This window comes from Marmota monax, unplaced genomic scaffold (assembly GCF_021218885.2).
Source record: "Marmota monax isolate L192 unplaced genomic scaffold, Marmota_monax_Labrador192_F-V1.1 WCK01_AAM20220418_F8-fsc00014, whole genome shotgun sequence".
NCBI lineage: Eukaryota > Metazoa > Chordata > Mammalia > Rodentia > Sciuridae > Marmota > Marmota monax.
Window position 1 is genome coordinate 32,635,895 of NW_026695222.1, and position 14,276 is coordinate 32,650,170.

The following is a 14,276-nucleotide window of genomic DNA, read 5'->3' on the forward strand; positions in this document are numbered from 1 at the left end:
TTGTAGATGGACACAATACCTTTATTTTTTAAAAAATATTTTTTCATTGTAGTCGGACACAAACCTTTGTTTTATTTATTTATTTTCATGTGGAGCTGAGGATGGAACCCAGCGCCTCCCACGTGCTAGGTGAGTGCTCTGCCGGAGCCACAGCCCCTGTCCCTCAGTGAACTGTTGAAAGTCCTGCACATTGAACCTGCCTCTGAGGAACTCTCAATATTGTGAAAACAGCAGAGGCTCTCAAAAGCCAGACAGCTGAAAACACAAACAAGATAAAACTATTCAGCACGGTCAAATTCAGCATGTCCCCCGATTATTTGTTCAGATAAATCATTTTTCATGTGGCAAGTGATGACCCTCGCCCTGGGGGGGAAAGAGTTCAGAAAGCACGAATTCAAGGCGAGCAGAAGGAAATAAATATCAGGGCAGAGATGAATAAAACAGAGAATAGAAAATAGAGGGAATCCATGAAGCCAAAGACATCTTCCTCCAACAGTTTAACAGAGTCAACAACCCTTCCGCGGACGCCCAGGAACAAGACGGAAGCTCAGTTCTCACACTCAGGAATGAGAAGGAGACACCGCTACCGACCCCACAGGAAAGAAGCCCCTGAGTGTGTCGTGAGGCCTGTCTCAGAATAGAAAGTAAAAGGAGGGCGGGGGGGGGGGGCTGGGGCCGGGGCTCAGGGTACAGCGCTCACCTAGCACGTGCGAGGCCCTGGGTCCCACACTAGTGCGGCCAAATGAACAAACAAAAAGGGTTCAAAAGACTAATGAAGGGATAGGAGACGATGTTGCAAGTCATATGTATAACAAGAGACCTACATCCAGAATACATCAAGAAAACCTATAACTCAAGAATAAGGGGCTGGGGTTGGGCCTCAGCGGTAGAGGGCCTCACCTACCATGTGTGAGGCCCTAAGATAAATAGGTAAAATAAAGGTTTGGTGTCCATCTACAACTAAATATATGTATATTCAAAAAAAAAAAGACAAACCAGTTGTAGAATGAGGACATATTTGAATTGATGTTTCTTTAAGGAAGAGAATGCCAAGAGGCACCTTAAAAGATGATCGACATCATTTGTCACTGGGGAAATGCAAATCGAGGCCACAGTGAGATGCCTCCTCACATCCACCAGGGTGGCTAAAATAAAAGGCAGATGATATAAGTGTGGGCAAGGTAAGGAGAAGCCAGACACTGCTGGAGGGAAAGTCCCATGCCCAGAGTCTGGGCAACCCTCAAGGCAGTGAGCAGGGGTCACCAACCAGGCAGCCCATTCCTGAAGCCCACGGCTCCACAGAAACTCGCCCACGGAGGTCCCTAGCCACATGACTCCTAATAGCGCCAAATTGGAAACGACCCAGATGCCATCGATCACTGGCTAAGCAGAGTGTCTATCAGTGAAATGGAACGCTCTCAGGCGTCAGAGGTCTGAAGCTGACGCGCACATGCTGCCCGCGGAGGGACCCTGGAGAGGGCCCGGTAACGGGGGAGGGAAGCCCAGGCACACACGGAGCAGCCTGCAGGCCTCCCGTCCGTGACAGGAAGGGGATCAGCAGTTGCCCAGAGCAGAGGGCAGGGGTGGCACAGGGACAGGAGTGACTGCTCAGGGGGACGAGGTTTCCTTTGGTGGTGATGAAAGTGTTCTAAAATTAGATGGTGGTGACAGTTGCCCAACTCTGTGAGAAACCATTGAATGGGCCACTTTACACTTCAGTGAGTTGTATAGGGTGTGAATCGTACCTCAATAAATCTGTTGGAATATGACAATAAATTAGGAAAGCAGGTGAAAAGACCAGAGAAAACAGGAGGGAGTAATTGGGATAGAAACCACCTGTCAGTTGAACTTCAGGGCAAATTTACGAAAAGGAGTGTGTGTGTGTGTGTGTGTGTGTGTGTGTGTGTGTGTTTAGCCCTTTTTTAGGTTTTATAGAGAGGCAGGGTCTTGCTGAGTTGCTTAGAGCCTTGCTGAGCTGCTGAGGCTGCCTTTGAACTTGTGATCCTCCTGCCTCAGCCTCCTGAGCTGCTAGGATTACAGGCGTGCGCCACCACACCTGGAAGAAAAAGAATATTTTTAAAAGAAATTGTAGAAAAGGCATCATTTCAGAGTTTAGATTCTTTTTCTTCTTCTTTTTCAGTTGTCAATGGACGCTTATTTTACTTATTTTTTATGGGGTGCTGAGAATCGAACTCAGGGCCTCACCCATGATAGGCAAGTGCTCTACCGCTGAGCCACAACCCCAGCCCTCTTTTTTTTTAATTATAGAAAAAAAATTAAATATACACCAATGTAAAGGGACACCTAAAACAAACCCCGGTGTCTCCACTCAGCCCGACGACAACTGACTCGCGGCCCATCTGGCTTTGGGCTCCCGCCCACTCTCCTGCATGGAATTTTTGAAGCCAATCTCAGAACCACAGAGCTTCCTGCCTGAGATTTTTGCCATGGTCCACATCTGGGTCTTTCTTGTGAAGACCTGAGTTGACTTTCTTTTGCACTAGAAGCGGGGGAAAGGCGAGTCTCCCCCAGCCATGGACTGGCCTCCTTTGCTTAGGTGATACTTTCTGTTTGGTCACAGGTTCCCTTTCTGCCGTGGCCACTGGGAGGCTCAGACCCCTACACTGGCAGCCAGACCCTTACGGGTCCTTGCAGGAGGCAAATTAGTGAACCAGCTGAACTCCTAACACCATTTAATTTTCTCATTTGTGCAGAGATGACGAGTGGCCTACCAGTTATCCATTCTGCCTTCTTTCCTAGTAACCAAGCCCCGATTTTATTCACACGGGTTTTGTGTACAGTTAAAAGATTGCGTTTCTCAGCTTCTATTGCAGCTAAGACTAAATTCTGGCCAACTGAGGTTTGGAGCTGAAACTTTCAAGAGTTTCCTTGAAGAAAGGTAAGATTACAGGGGTTTCTCCTTTCCTTCTTCTTGCTGCTTGAAATGTGGCTGCAATCGCTGGAGTGTCTGCAGTCATCCTGAAGCATGAGGTAGCCTTAAAGATGGAAGCCATATTCTAAGGATAATGAAACCGGATGCTAGAAGGAGCCTGATGTTCGATTCTGTGGTGCTACTGAACTTCCTCTCTCCAGCTTTCATTTATGCAAGAGAAGAATAAGTCCTATGGTGTTCAGGCCACTGTGATTTCTGGTCTTTCTTGCCAGCAACTGAACACAGTACCTGTGAGCTCCACTCCTGCTCTCCCTTCTCAATTCTCTCGAGCATTTGACTTCGTCTTGTGTATCGTTTTTAAACCATTTAAAACCCATTATGGACTCAGAGTTAAAATAAATAGTTTATTAAAGGACAGCGTCACACAACCGAGCACAGGCTTCTTATTTCAAAGAGCAACAGCCGAGAGCACTTGCCGACCCACAGCCTTGTGATCTGCACCCTGAAGTCTGGGCGGGGGGACCCGCTGCTCGTTGTCCCAAAGATGGGCACCACATGGAAAGTCCATTTCCAGCCTCTGCGAGTTCTTAAGCTGAACAAAAAGGGACCATATGTCCCGCCCTAGAGCCCGGGAGGCAGCTCAGTGCCGTGAGATGAGGGACGATCGGATTGCCACCGAGACGGGCCATCTGACTGGGGTGTGGGAGGCCTGGACAGGTGCCCGGCGGCTGAGCGGCCTCAGGTTGGCAGAGGTCACAGGTCACGATAGCTGGCGATCTGGCAGGGACTGCGTTTTGGGGAGCTGTTGGCGATTTGGTGTTTCCACTTAACGCATTCGTACCCGAGAGTCATAGCCGGACCCTGAGGTGGTATCGAACATATGCATCCCAGTCCTAGGGGGGGTCCTGGAGGCCCCTGCTGGGGGCCTGTCAACCCTCGAGGTGAAGATCAGAAGATGCCCGGAAGGTTCCGAGCCGGACAGGCAGGGCGCACAGGAGATTCAGATCAGGGCTGCCCATCAACCACCACGGAAGTGCTCAGTGTTTCAGTAACCTGTATGGGTACGCCGTTACCAAGTGAATATCTGCCCTGGTTTTGCATAAGTTTAAACATTTTTTTTTCTTTAAGTAAACAGTTTAAAAGTGGAAACAGATTTAAATAGGTGTGTGGAAGATGGAATCATAAAACATTAATAGTAATGACTCCCACTCTGGGGGTGGCCTTATTGCCAAGCACTTTATAATTCGTCTACTTATTTAACCCCTTCGATGACAGCCCCTCAAGGTAACTGAAACCCAGCTCAAGGTGGCTTGAGCAGAGAAGAGACCTACTAAGCTATGTAACTAAAAAGTCTGGTGGGATTCAGGCATGGCTGAATCCAGGGGCTCAAAGAGATCTTCAGAACTCAGTTTCCTTCCTGCCTCTCTCTGCTCTTCCTGTGGCTGATTTCACTCACGGGTGGGTTTTCTCTCCATGTGGTGGCTCTGGAGGCTCAAGACTAGCATCATCCTTCTGACACTATCAGCAGCACCAAGGCGGTTTTATTTCTGACAATTCCTGGGGAAGTTCAGGGCTCGGTCTCACTCAGTCGTCTTGGGGACACCCGCCCACCCCTGAACGCAAGGTGAAGGGTGATATTGGAAGGCTGCTAGACGCTCTGATTGGCGGGCCTGGGTCACGGGCCCTTCTCTGGATCTGGATGGGTTCACACTTCCTGAAATATGTGGGCAGGGGCGCGAGGGGTCACCGAGGTGCCAGGGAGAGGAGAATGCTGGGCACACAGAATACCGGGGGCCGACTCCAAATGCCCCATTTCATTAACAAGGAAGTGGAGCTGCTGCACCTGGTCGTGGGTCCGTGAGAACAGCCCGGAACAGAGCGAGTGACGGAGGCCCGTGGGAGATGACCAGCCAGGAGCCCAGGCCAGGGAGGGCCCTGAGGGCCATCGTAAGGACCGAACGTGATTCGACGTGGATCGCAAAGAGGATGGCTCTAGCTTTGCTGTTCAAATGCCAGACGGTATGCTGCGTCTATAACGTCTCACGTCTATTCCTGTAACGAACATGAAGTGGACACGGGGTCCAGACCTGGTCAGTCGGCAGTCCATCTCCTGTCAGGAGTACATGGGTCCAGTAAGAGCCAGTCCAAGTCCTTCTGCTGAAACTATTGGGAGAAATAAGCCCTTTCTACTAAGATCCCTCCCTGTCAAGACCACCCCTTCCTACGACTGCAAATGAGGCCAAAGTGAGGAGCCCAGAGTCAAGTGAGGGAAAGGAAGGAAGTCTGACCTGATGACCTTGCTTGACTCCTAGATCCAGCCACGCCTGAAGCCACCCCAGCCCTGGATTTCCCAGTTCAGTGAGTCAGTTCATCTCACTCTTTGAGTAAGCCACTTTGTGTTGCGCTTCTCATGATCACAGTGGAAAGAATCCTCAGGGAGACAACAGGTACCCTGACACCGATTTAGCGCTTGGTTCCAGAATCAGATGCTGAGATAGTTCTGGCTGAGTTCTGGCTCCCAGGGTGCTCACGGCTGAGAGAGGGAACAGCTAAGGACTCTCCATAAACCACAGTGGTTCTGCGTCTGCTTCCCCGCCCCGTTGGGATCAGAGCAAAGGTGAGCTTCTCCCGTTCTGTCGCTTCCAAGGGCGTCGAGGCCACGAGGAAGGAGCACCTGGGTCAGTGCTCCCTGACCTGCACCACGGCTGGCCGCGGCTGTGATTCCCAACAAGAAGGATGTCCCAAACCCAGGCTGGCACAAACCTACCTCCCAGGACAAATGACCTTCCGAGAGTCACCCAGGACGACCTGTCCCACAGACCGGGCTGGCAGCTAACCAGGGAGCAAACAGGGAAAGTGAGACCCTCAGCTCGGTCCGTCCTCGGATTCCCGGGGGTGGTTGGCCGGGGAGGGGGCCTTTGGCCACTGGCCGCCGTCTTTCCTGAGGCGGTGGTTTTCACTCTGTCCCCTGAAGGGCCTAGTCCACCGCCAGAGGACTGTGGCTGGCCTCCCTCCTGCCCACCAGAGGCCTGGTGCCCCCTGGGAAGGACTGGTGACCCCAGGGGCAGGGACAGGAGGACAGGGTCTGTTCCTCCATCTGCCACTCCTCCTCCCTGACAGGTGTGTCTCTGTGTGGAGGAAGAGGGCGGGCCTGGTGACTTGCCCTCCTCCTCGGGTGACAGGGCACGGGTGACTGGGCCACCTGAACCTGCTGCTCCCTGGGTCCCTGGTCCAGTGTCCTCGGCTCTGTGCCACCCGGCAGCCCCTGTGCCCGCTCCTGCAGGAGGCCAAGCGTGCACCCCCCCAGGCCGCCCCTGGCCCCCACTGTGTCCCCCGCCTGCCGGCCTTTGAGACCTCCTCGCCGTCACCCCGTGACACCTCCTGCACCCCCGTCTGCCAGGCACCCCAAGCACATCCTGGCCTTCCTCCGAGGGTTCCTGCACAGCCACGATCATCGTGGAAGTTAGTCTCTGCTTTGTTTTGTTCTGAGGTGGGGTCTTGCCCAGGATGGCCTTGGACTCCTAAGCTCAAGACATCCTCCTGCCTCAGCCTCCCAAGTGGCTGGGACTCCAGGCATGGGCCTCAGTGCCCGGCTCTTCTTTACTGGCCGTTTCTCTGTCCCGGCGCTGAGCGGAACCCCTTGCAGGGATGGATTTTCTGACTCCTCCCACAGGCCCAGGCTCACAGCGGAGGAAGCTGAAGGCAGAGAGGCCGGTTCTTCAGCAAGGGAGGCCGCACTGGACCAGAGCCCAGGGCGTCAGCCCTCTGTGGACACAGCCTGCCGCCTCTTTTCCTCGAAGCCGGTGGCAAATAATGTTTTGAACTTTGCCTTCTCGCCCGCCCCTGAAGGAGGCTCAGCCGCCTTTGCAGAGGCTGCCATGGAAGCCCTGCAGTGATTTCTCTGCAGCCGTGGACCTGGTCCCTCTAACCAGGGACTTGCATGTGCGGCAGGGGAGAGGGGAGTGGTCCCGCATGTGCCAGGAGACCTGCATGATGTCCCCCACCCCCCACCTGCAATCTCTGGGTTAAAGCCTGCACTCCCTTAAAAATCGTCCATTTTTGTTTTCCAAAGAGGTGATGGCGATCCCGTCACCGCGGCTCACAGAACACCTGCGTCCCAGAGCCCACCAAGGCGGTCAGATCAGATTCTGACGTTTTCTGCTGATGATTTTGAACCATCTCATAGGAAGCAAAGGTGGGCAGGAGGCCCCTCCTGCCTGCGGGCAGAGCCGTAGCTGAGGGGAGTGACTTCCAGGCCCTGACGCTCACTTCTCTTAGGTCACCTCCTCCTCCAAAGAGCAGCCTTGTCCTCGGGGATACGATTGCATGTCCAGCAAGCTCTGTCCAGCCTCGGGCTCCCCGAGGGACCACAGCTAAGGAACTGGAAGAAACCCCAAAGCCATGCAGAACAGCCACATTTGGTTTCTGGAAAAGCAAAGGATCCAACACTAAGAAGATGGACGCTGAAGATCAGGGTCCAGTGGGGCTCTGCCCCCCATCTTCAGTCTGAAATCTTCAGACCTCCTTCATACTTGACAGCAGTGGCTAAACACACAGATGATGAAGCCCCTGGCCTGGGTTCAAATTCTGCTTCCTCTTCTTGTGAGCTGTGTGACCTGAGATCAACGACTTCACTTCTCTGAACCTTGGTTTTCCCATTTGGGGTATAGGATCCTGATGGGCTCACTTCCCGGAGTACCAGTGAGGCTGAGCCGCCCCTGAGCTGCCCCTGATGCTCCCCAGCTGGGACAATGCCTGGGGCAAAGAGAGCACATGGCCAACCTTAGCTGTCGTCTCCATCATGATTCATTTGTGCACTTGGCTATTGTTTGTCTAGAATATCAACTCCAGGAGGGGAAAACTTTATGTCCCTTATTCCCAGGGGTATCCCCTGCCCTGGTGCAATGCCTGAACACGGTAGGCCTTCCGTGAGTGTCCACAGGAAGAACGAGGGATGAAGGGGTGAGGAAGTGAGGGGAAGAGGGCATTCCTGTCTCTCAGCCTGGGTTTGCTCATTTGTTAAATTGGAGATTTTTTTTCTTTTTTCTTTTTTTTTCGTACCACGGATTGAGCTCGGGGCACTTGACCACTGAGCCACCTCCCCAGCTCTATTTTGTATTTTATTTAGAGTCAGGGTCTCACTGAGTTGCTTAGCGCCTCACTTTTGCTGAGGCTGGCTTTGAACTGTCCATCCTCCTGCCTCAGCCTCCTGAGCTGCTGGGATGACAGGCGTGCGCCACTGTACCCCGGTTAAATTGGAGATTTTGATTTCATTCTTTGGGCTCTTCTGTGTTTTCCAATGATCGTATGATTGCTTTTTGCAACTGGAAGAAAAATCATTTTAAGAAAACATACAGGCTTTTATCAATAATCACCAAATTTGGGAGCACCCAAGATGTCCTTCAGTAAACGAGTCAATAAATAAACTGTGGTACATCAAGATAAGGTGATGTCCTCCTGTGGTTTAAAATAGGCTGTGGGGGGGGGGGCTCTCGAGTTATGGGAAGAAGCGTGACTGTATTGCTGGGTGGGGGCGTCCCGAATAGAGATTTACAAGTGAGGCAAACCTGTGTGAGAGGCAACATACAGTCCAGCCTGCGGGCGCACACCTGTGATCTCAGCCACCCAGAGGCTGAGGCAGGAGGATGGCAAGTTCAAGGCCAGCCTCAGCAACTTAAGGAGGCCTTGCCTCAAAATAAAAAGTCAAAAGGCAAGAACGTAGCTCAGTGCTGGGGCACTTACCTGGCATGGGCCAGACCCTAGATACCAAAAAGAAAAAGAAAAAAGGCTGCATTCCATGATTCCAGCAGGGTGGCATTCTGGAAAAACCAACCCTAGGGCCGAGTGAATGAATCCTTGGTTGCCAGGTTGGTGGGGAGGGAACGCAGGACGAGCAGGTGCAGCGAGACTGTGGTGCAGGATGCTGTGCTGGTGGGTGCACGTCACTGTCCTCCAAAGGCTACAGAGGGTGTAAAGCAAGGAGAAGCTCAATGCCAACGGTGGCTTTGGTTGACAATTAGGTATCAGGACGGGCTCACCCGTGTAACAACGTACCCACCAATGCCAGGTGTTGGTGGGGGACAGAGCAACTGTGGAAACCTGAAACTCTGCTAAAAAACAGTCCGTTAGTTCAGTGTGTGTGTGTGTGTGTGTGTGTGTGTGTGTGTTTGTGTGATCTAATGGGACATCCCCAATCTCCCACTTTTTAAATGGTGTGGGGAGGGGCCTAGTTTTAAGTCTCACTAACTGACTTTCAAAACACACGCTCCACACCGGCTGGGTCGTTTGGATTTATTCTTTCAACAGTTGTACCTTGATTTTTAGAGAATGTGTTCAAGGAGGAATGCACCCCATGGCCCACAATGATCTCCTCCTAGGACTTGGAAGTTTCTTGGAGAACAAGGGCCAGGTGACAGCGGGGGGCCACTCTGGACCTCTCCCACCACTGGGTGGGCTGGGCCTTAGGGTTCTTCTCTGTGAAATGGGGTTGATTCCAGTGGCGACCTCCTTGGACTGTGGTGAGGGTCATATGAAACAGCAAAGTGCTTGTGAGAAGCTGGTGCGGCAACCGCCCTGGGAGGAGCCTGTGATTGGCACGGAACATGGCGGGAGTGGGGGGTGAGGAAGGCTTTACCAAGGGCCTTGAGATAAGGTGGGAGGAAGCCTTCGTGGGAAAGTCCCCCAAGCCAGGCCCGGGCGCAGTCTCCCCCCACCACACCATCTGGGGACTTCAGCGAACTCAGTTGGGAAGTTAAGTGTGGGGTGGCAGCCGGGGTTTTGAGACCCTCTTGTGAGGCCCCACTTTTGGGGGAACTGGTCTAAAAAGTCTGGGGGGAGGAGCTGAGAAAGAAGAGGTCCCAGAATTAGTGTGTCTCATGATCAAACCCCCAGAACTGTGTCTCCAAAGACATTGTCACCGTGAAACCCCAACCAGGCTGTCACTGAAGACAGAGACCCTCAATGTCACTTCTTCCAGGTGTTGGAAGGTCCGGGCCCATGGGTGGGGAACTTCAGGGCACCACTGGCCCCCCCAAGAGTGCTGGTGTACTTCCAGGTGACAGTGACCTTGGAGCAATATGGCACCCGGGTGGCTGGCCCTTTTAATGGGCCATCTCCTAATTTTTAAATCTTGTGATGGCCAAACCGTCCTGTCTGGCACTGGACCTGACTCCTGGGCAACTCCAGGCTGGGCGAGGTGGTACATGCTTGGAATCCCAGAGTCCTGGGAAAGGGTCTTGCTAAAGTGGCTGAGGCTGTCCTCAAACTTGTGGTCCTCCTGTCTCAGCCTCCTGAGTTCCTAGGGTTGTGACTGTGACCTCATTTTAAAGTGCACACTCCAGGGGCATTAAGTACAATGACACATTTGTGCAACAGTCACCACCATCTACCCCCAGAAGTCTTCATCTTGCAAAACCGGAACTCTGTCGTCACCAGATGGTAAGTCCCGTCCCCCTCCCCTCCGCTGAGTCTCACTGCCCCGGTGCCCTCTAGGTGGAATCACCTGGCCTTTCCGCTGGCCGCTGGGCTGCTTCACTCCCATGACGTCCCGGGGTCCCTGGGGTCCGCTGGTCGTGGCATTTGGCAGGATGCCTTTTGAGGCGCACCACCCACTGTGGGTACAGGGCTGCCCGGGTTCGCGGTGTTCTGCGGGTGTGCATCCCGGGGGCTCCCTCCACCTGCTGCTGTGGACACGGACGTCGGGATCTGTCCCAGCCCCTCCCTCCAGTTCTCTGGGCCCATACCCAGTGGGGGACTTGCTGGGTCACATGGTGGCTCTATTTTTAATTTTTTGAGGAACTGCTGTGATCTTTCCACACCCACCGCTCTGCCTCCCTCTCCACCAGCGGTGCCCCGGGCTCCAGTTTCTCCACATTCCTACCAACACTGTCGATTCTGGTTTTTTGTTGTTGTGTGTTTTGGTTTTTGGTCCTGGGGATTGAACCCAGGGGCCTTAACCCCTGAGCGGCATCCCCAGTTTTTGAAATTTTTTATTTTGAGACAGAATCTCATGAAGTTGCTTAAGGCCTCACTAAGTGCTGAGGCTGGTCTTGAACTTGCGATCCTCCTGCCTCAGCCTCCCAAGTTGCTGGGATCACAGACCTGTGCCTCTGCACGCGGTTCTCGTCTATTTTTTGTGTGCTCGCCCTCCTGATGGGTGAGCCAGGGCCATCCTGATGTGCACCTGCAGGGTCTTCCTCCAGGGTGGCCGCAGTGTCCCACCATGGGAGGATCCTCGGGGGCACTTGGGGGAGCTTGGGGATGGCTGGACTTGAACTGAGGCTGTCACTGGTTTGTCTTGTCCTTGTCCCGTTGCCAACCTGTTGGGTCGACCTGCCAAGAGCCACGAAATCCCCAGGTTCCCTTCATTCCCGTTCACGCTGAAGCCCAAGTGGGCTAAGATCCTGCCGTTGGTAGCAAGCAGCGCGCAGGGAGGGCCTGTGGGCTCTGGGGTTGGGACCAGGACGGTCCCAGCTGCCTGCTTCACAGAAAGAGACCCAGGAAGGGAACCGGGGTCTGATGGTGGGGATTCAGAACCCCAGAGCCCCTGGAGGCTGCCCTGCTGCGAGGCCCTTCCCAGCCGGCCTCCTTCCAGGGTCCTGCCTGCCCACTCCCAGCAGGAGAGCTGGCCTGTCCCCGAGGGCTGAGAAGCCCCCCAGGTGGGGCCTGCTCTGGCTCCCTCCTTTCCCACCCCCAGAGCCTGCCTCGGGCCTGGCCGGGAGAAAAGTCTCCCAGCTCTGGGACAGGTGAGTGGGTGGAGTCTGTGGGCCTCACCTGACGGCCCGGGGCAGGGCCCGGCACAGGTGAGCACAACCAGGAACCCCGGGCGCAGAGGAAGTTCCAGGTCTGGAAGGTGGAGGGGGCTGTGGAGGAGAAGGCCTTCCTAAAGGAGATCTGGGCTTAAGGCGCAGCCCTGCCAACGGCCCGGAGCCCCCTGCTACGGCCACTGCCCGAGACTGAATCCCTGTTCCTCACAGTGGCCTGCAAGACCCGCAAGGTCTGTCCCTGGCCCCACCTCTCTGGTCACATCAGCGCTCTGACGGGCCTTGGCTCTCTGCCCCTCCACGCTTGCTGCAGCCACAGGACCTTTGCATTTGCCACCTCTTGGCCTGGAACCCTCCCTGCCTGGCCCCGAGCACAGCTGGTTGCTTGTAAGCCACAGGCTCACGGGGTCTTTCTCCGACCCCCGACGTTGGTTCTGCCGGTCCCTGTCTTATTCCATTCATAGTCTGGTACCCTCTGAAGTTACCTGTGCAATAACTTACAGGTGCTTATGGTCTTTCTTTTTCTCTCTCTCTAGAGAAGATGTCGACTCTGCGAAGCGGCCTGCGTGCCTCCCAGGAGTGGTCTCACTCTCTGGCACCTCAGATGCCCCCACAGGGGACAAAGCCCCTTTGACTCTAATTGACAATGAAAATCACAAAGAAGGCGCTCGCTCGCTGAGAGCCAAGAGGCCAGTCTGTGGGGAAAGGGCTTATCTGACACATTCCGTTCACTTTGCAGAGTGTGCCCCCCCCCCCAGGCACTCAGAGACACTCTCTCCCCCTTCCCGCCCCGGGGGAGGTAACCGCTTCTTAAGGAGGAAAGAATATCCACTCGACTTTCTCTCATTTCCACCTGGGAAGGGGATGTTGGACGTCTGTTGTGATCCTCAGCGGATCCTGGAGACCTGGGCTCTGGCAGGAATTTGCTACGTGACCTTGGGCAGTGCTCCTCCCCTCTCTGGGCCCTACTTTTCCATCCCTCAAATGAGAGGGTGGAAATGTCTGAGACTTGGGCTCTCTCAACGTGGTATTTAGGAGAACACGGCGTCACCAGGAGGAGGAGAAACCACACTGTCCCAAAGTGCCCCTGCCGTGGGTCTCGTCCAGGGCGTCCATTAACAGCCCTCTCACTGGTCTCTGCTCAGCCTCCCAGAGCTCTTTCCCACCCATTAGCTCCCTGCGGCTCGGGAATGGATGGAGGACCACCGGTCTTTGTCCTCACTCGGTCTGACTGAGAGGAAAGGGGCAGAAAGCAAAGCCTCCCCTGCCTCTGCAGACTTACTGGCTGCCATGCCCTCCCTTGATTCTGCCTCAGGGCCTTTGCACACGACACTCATTCAGCCTGGGACCCTCTTTCCCCAGACACCTCACTTCGGTAGCTCTTCTCTCGAACATCTCCCAGAGGCCTCCTCTGATCGCGCTCTGTTCCCCTACTGTTTGATTTTTCTCTGGGCTTTGCTTTTCTTTCTTTCTTTTTTATATTTTTTAGTTGTAGATGGGCACCGTGACTTTATTTTATTCATTTATCTATTTGTACGCGGTTCTCAGGGCCAAACCCAGTGCCTCTCACGTGCTGGGCAAGCGCTGCCACTGAGCCACACCCAGCCCCCATGGCATTTCTGGAGGCTTGACAGTGGACACGCTCTTGTTGACGGTCTGTCTCTGGAATCCAGTTCCATGAGTCGAGGGCTCTGCTCGGTCTTGTTCATCGCTGTGTCCACGGTCCCCAGCAGGCGCCTGGAACAGGGTCCAACGCAATAATTTCGGAACCAAATTTGTCTCTCAGAGATGCAGAGGTGAAAGTGACCTTAAAAGATGGATTTCACTGTCCCCAGGCCCAGTCTGGTGGCACCCCGGTGGGCCTCTCTTCTGTGAGGGTCTCAACAGAGATGGAGATTCTGAGAAACAAGCCAGGTTCCGTTTTAGCTTCACGATAACAGTGGTGGAAGGAGAGGTGTTGTCAGCAGTTTTGGGGATGGAGCACCCAGGGGTGCCCTACCACTGAGCCACACCCCAGCCTTTTGTAATTTTTTATTTCGAGACAGGGTCTTTCTAAGTTGCTGAGGCTGGCCTTAAACTTGCAATCCTCCTGCCTCAGCCTCCCAAGTCACTGGGCCCCTGTGCCCAGAATAAAATGGTCTTCATTGTGGCCGAGGCCTCTGCACTTTCTTCTCTAGCCCTTTCTCACCTTCTTAAGGGGTGGGTGAGACAGAAAAAAAGAAAAAAAAAGGCAGGATGTTGCAGATGAATAATATGAACAAACGCTAAAAAAGAGAGACGGGTCCCTGGGCCCAGGAGCAGGGGTTCCCAGCTGTCTCACTTCTCCATAGCATAGGTCAGTAACGGGCGTGGCCACTCCTCAGGGACAGCCAGGAGGCCGTTTACAGCCGAGGAGCCTGGGGTGCTGACAGGAGGCCAGGGCGGGGATCCAGGTCACAGGCCAGGTCAAACCCAGGGGGACAGGTTCACCCACACCACCCACTCTCGAGGCCCCGAAACCCCTCCAGGAGTGAGATCCCCTGTAGCTGAGGCGAGGAGCAAGGCCTCCGGGGCCAGACGCCTGTCTTGGAAACTGTGCTACGTGACCTCGTGTGAGCACGTCACTGCTCTGTGCCTGGTCT

General features: G+C 54.2%; 1 long non-coding RNA gene across 1 annotated transcript; it reads right to left on the bottom strand.

The window, feature by feature from the left end:
• LOC124085307 (uncharacterized) lies at window positions 1-10,618 on the bottom strand. Its single transcript, XR_006849401.2, has 3 exons — window positions 10,395-10,618; window positions 8,636-8,852; window positions 1-2,056 (listed from the first exon to the last, which is right to left on the bottom strand). It is a non-coding gene; the product is annotated as an uncharacterized LOC124085307 (long non-coding RNA).
• Window positions 10,619-14,276: the final 3,658 nt, after the last annotated feature.